General features: G+C 31.8%; 1 non-coding gene and 1 pseudogene across 1 annotated transcript; both read left to right on the top strand.

Moving 5' to 3' along the window:
• Nucleotides 1-2,038: 2,038 nt before the first annotated feature.
• Nucleotides 2,039-2,199, top strand: LOC121222657 (U1 spliceosomal RNA). Its single transcript, XR_005920014.1, has one exon. It is a non-coding gene; the product is annotated as a U1 spliceosomal RNA (small nuclear RNA).
• Nucleotides 2,200-2,661: 462 nt separating this feature from the next.
• Nucleotides 2,662-2,776, top strand: LOC121222971 (uncharacterized; annotated as a pseudogene).
• The last annotated feature ends 2,305 nt before the right edge of the window (nt 2,777-5,081 follow it).

The following is a 5,081-nucleotide window of genomic DNA, read 5'->3' as shown; positions in this document are numbered from 1 at the left end:
TTTGGGCACATAAAGAAAGATTGTCCAAATAAGAAGGATAAAATAGAACTGCAGGAGCAACAAAATGATCGTGCAAGTTTGGTTGATGTAGAAAATTCAAATGATGTAGAATTTGTTTCGATAGTATCCAGCTCTGAGTTGGTGAGAGGTGGATTCTTGATACAGCCATTACATTTCACATTAGCACATTCAAGGATTTATTTTCAACATATGAGAAGTGTGCTGGTTTAGTGCTAATGGGAGATGACCATGCATGCCAAGTCATGGGGATTGGCACAATTTGTATAAAGATGTTTGACAGTATTGTCAGAACCTTATCAGATGTTCGACATGTTCCACAAACGAAGAAAAACTTAATTTCCTTGAGAACTTTGGACAAGAAAGGCTTTCAATACTCCGATGAAGGTGGAGTGCTAAAAGTATTCTTTGGTGCTATGGGTGTGATGCGCAGACATTTAGAGTGAGACCTTTATTTCTTGGATGATTCCACAGTTATAGATGTTGCAGCAGTGTCATCATCAATTGATCTAGATTCTAACACCACTAAATTATGACATATGCGACTTGGGCATATGAGCAAGAGAGGCTTATCAATCTTGAGCAAACGAGGTTTGTTGTATGACCAGTGTACGGGGAAGCTTGATTTCTGTGATCAATTCATCTTTGGAAAGAAGACTGAAGTCAAGTTTAGCACTAGGATTCACAAAACCAGACGCACAATGGATTATATCCATTCCTATAGTTGGGGGTCCTTCTCCAACAATTTCAAAGGGTGGTTACAGATATCTATTAACCTTTATTGATGACTACTCAAGAAAGGTTTGGGTGTATTTCCTAAAGCACAAGGATCAAATGCTTGTTAATTTTAAGCAAATTAAGGCCTTGATCAAAAATCAAACAGGAAAGAAGATCAAGCAGCTTCGAATGGATAACAACTTGGAGTATTGCTTGGGTGAATTTATTGAGTTCTATAAGACTAAAGGAATAGTGAGACACCACATTGTTCACCATACACCATAGCAAAATGGAGTTGCAGAATGCATGAATAGAACTCTCTTGGAGCGATCTCATTGCATGAAATCAAATGATGGGCTCGACGAAGACTTCTGGGCTAAAGCTATAAATACTGCATGCTATCTAGTAAATAGATCTCCATCTACAACTATTGAGCTAAAAACTCCTGAGGAAGTATGGTTTGGTTCTTACCATTATGGGAATTGAAAAAACTAAAATAGAAATTTGAAAAAGCATAAGGAGGTGATTTTGAAAAGGCTAAAATAGAAATTTGGTGCACATTATAGGAATTGAGATGAGTTAATGTTTTATCCGCCTATTATGTCGTTCTTACCATTTTCATTATGTATGCATTGTCCATCTGCTTTTTTCCTTGGATTGAGCACATCCTTTTACAAATTAAACTAACAAGGAGAAAAGGGCCAAATCATATCTAATGAATACCATTTTTTACTATGTAAACTCTACTCCAATAAAATTTGTTGTTTAAGGAACAAATCCTTTTCAATCAAATTGTTCAAATAAGTATTTTTATTATTAATTAAGTAAGATTAAATAAGTATTGTTTTTTCTTTCCTCGAAATAGAGGTTGTACTATGGATTTAAAAAGAAATGTATTTCAATATTAAATCATTTAATAATCTTAAATTGAATTTGATTTAAAAAAGGTATTTCAATCTTAAATTAGTGACCAATAAAATATCACTGAATTCAAGTGTATTATACATTGTAACAATGAGTATACTTTTTAAATTTATGGTATTTAAAAGACTGATATTTGGTATTGAGAAGCATTTAACACATCACTATAAAATTAAAAATAATGTTGACAAAATAAAACAATTTTATTATTGACAGAAATCAAGATTGGGTAATGTTAATAATTAGCGTTTGTAAGCATTGAAAGGTAAAAATGTTCTAGATCTTTATGCCCACAACGCAACCTGAATCCCACATTGCTAGCATATGGTAAACAAAACATAAGGGTGGTGTATAAGGAGAGAGGATAGAGCAACATTAAAACATACTTACCTGGACGGGGTCAATGAGTGATCAGGAAGACTCATGGCCTAGAGCAGTGACCTGCATTGCACTTGGTAGGGGTGTTGCTTTAAGGTCTCCCCAAGAGGGAGAGCCTACGTCATAATTTGTGGCAGTGGGGGCTTGCGTACGCGCAGCCCCTATCAATTCCTAGTTAAAGTAGATACCAGCAGGAAACGATCTTCCACAGCTCTAGTAGGGTCAAAGGCAAATATCAGTTGGTTTCAACTGTCAAGCATACTGAATAACACCAAGGTAAAGATTGAAGCCTTTGCAAAACCATACAAACAGAATCTAATCCCTTCACACATGTTGCCAATTGTTGTTTTATTTCATGGCTTACCAATTCCATCACGTAGTTGCAGGTTTAATCTACTTGCTTTTCCAGCTTATGATCAGTATAGGCTGCAATAAGTGAACTATTGTATATAATCCAAACATTTTCACGTGCAAAATCACCAACATACCATGTGGGGGTGCAGGAAAAATCATATACATTCTGTCCATAGCAACAAATGTTCAGACCTACTCCAAGTCCCATATTGAGAGCACAAGAAAAGGGTGAGGTGTAGGTGCATTATAAAACATAAATCTAGACATTTATTGATCCTTTTCTCGGCCTTTTTTGCTTAGATCAAGAGTAGTATATGTTTTTATCAGTTTAATATCTGATACGTCTCCACTGCGTTATTATATGCTCTCTCCTTATGCAACACCCTTAGGTTTTGTTTGTCATGGGGGTAGGAATGTATGTTCAAGTTGTGAGTTGTGTTGGGTTATAAGGGTTTAGGACATTTTTAACTTTCAATGCTTATAAGCACTAATTAACATTTTTCAATCTCGATTTCTATCTATAATAATATTATTTTAATCAATTAGCATTGTTCTTCATTTTATAAAGATTTATTAAATACTTTTCAATATCAAATATCGGTCCTTTAAAGTGTCAATAATTGATACGAGCCAAGGAGGTGACACTCAAGGGGTTGTTTTTCCTAGTGGTCCAATTACTCGAAGCAAGGCACGACAATTAAAATTAAAGATGAATGCTTTTGTCCAAGACTTTGTTGCTACAAATTTAATTCATCATGTTCGTGACATTGACAAATACGAGAATGCAATTCATTGGACCAATCTTGGAATAGTGAAAGCCCATAAATTGGTGGATTAATCTTTTATGTATATTATTATTATTTACTTAATTCTCATTGGTTGGGACGCATCATTTATGAGTTAAGTAATTTTATTGGTTAGGTTATTATTTATTTATTTTCTTAGATAATTTTAAAGAGTTTTATTAGGATTCAATTACTCTTTAAAGAGTTTTTATTAGGATTCAATTACTCTTGAAAGAGTTTTATTAGGATTCAATTACTCTTGTAATTTACCTATAAATAGGCTTGTTTTCTACACATTGGGGAAGAAATAAAAAAAAGAGAGTATTTGTTTTCTTCCAAATTTGTGTGAGGCAAATTTTTGAGAGTAGAGTGATTCTTCTCTTGCTATTTAGTTTGGAGTTTGTTACTTTTCGAGGATATTTTGGAGTTGCAAATATTCAAATTTCTTTCCCGTTCATCGGTGTTTCTAGAGGTTCTTCTTCTAGGGGTTTCGTAGGGAGCCGCTCAATCATTGGCGTTTTTGGTTACAAGTTAACCAAGGGTTCCATAGGGCAAATCTATCCTTTTTATTTATTTATTCATTTATTTATTATTTAACTAATTTTATTTATTCTCGTTTTATTTCTAATTTGTGTTTCTCTTGTGTCTAGATCCGGGTTTCCGCATCAATAATTATAAAAATTATGTCCATTGTTTCCATGTTTAATACACCCAATTTATGTGGTATTTTCATCTTACCTAATCAAATGGATTGTTTGTGCATGATTTTTGAAAGATTGAAATATCTCTTTGATCATATCTATATATAAATCCGTCCAACCTCTATTTCGGAGGGGTGAAAGCCTATTTAGTGTAAGTCATATGATTCATAATATAAAGTACATAATTGAATAGATGATTGATCAAGATTTATTCCATGGGCAAGAAATTTGTTAAAGTAGAGTTAGCATAATCAAAAATGGTATTCATATAACATGATTTGTCTATTTTCGCTTTGAATGTCTAATTTGTATAGGGAATGTGCTATTAAATTCTATTAATTGTTTATTTAAAAAAAGTGTAGGATAAAATTTAACTGAAAGTTGATATGTGTAAAATAACAAATAAGAACATGACATATTTTATTGTTAAGTATTTATTTGTTTATAATACTTTAGTCTTTATTGGGTGAAATTATTGAAATAAAACGCTATCACCAAGGAACTAAAACATCCATTATGGAAATTAATTAGTGAATATTTTTGAAATTAACCTTGTGAAAATTGATAAATATTGTTAATAGTGTATCAATATAATTGTAAACTATATTCTTACTGATAATTATATCATATTCTTAGTATGTGAATTAGTGATAATTATGTCACACTTTGAATAAATTTGTCAAGTAGCATATTTCAATTAATATAAAGTTACATAAGAAATAATTTTAAACGAGTAAATTAAAAATAAATTAAGAGTATATAAATATTTAAGGATGAATGGGCTCAATTGAAAATTCTCGCAGCGATGTTGATTTTTGTAGATTCACAGTGGATTTTTTTTTTTGAGATTTACTTTTAGACTTCGGAGGTGAAAGTGAAAATGAGAGAATGGAACATATGACAAAGAGAATAATTTTTGAGCAAGTATGATTAGATATGTTATTTCATACTCATTTCCAATCAACTCTTGAAAAAAGTTGTCCATCCCAACATTTTTTGTTTTGGAAGTTTTAGCTTAACAAGCTCTTACAAACCTCCATTCACCAAACACTATAATAAGAGGGTTTGACTATCCAATCCTTTATTTATGAACAAATCAAATAAAAAAAGCTCAAAACTTTGTTTATCAAACACCATAATCTTCTTTTCAAATTTTAGTATTATTAAATGTTTATATATTTTGAAGAATAATGAAAATAGTTTTATA

The sequence above is a fragment of the Gossypium hirsutum genome, chromosome D10, assembly GCF_007990345.1.
Source record: "Gossypium hirsutum isolate 1008001.06 chromosome D10, Gossypium_hirsutum_v2.1, whole genome shotgun sequence".
Taxonomy (NCBI): domain Eukaryota; kingdom Viridiplantae; phylum Streptophyta; class Magnoliopsida; order Malvales; family Malvaceae; genus Gossypium; species Gossypium hirsutum.
Note: the sequence above shows the minus strand (reverse complement) of the source record. Positions and strands in the feature narration are given on the sequence as shown.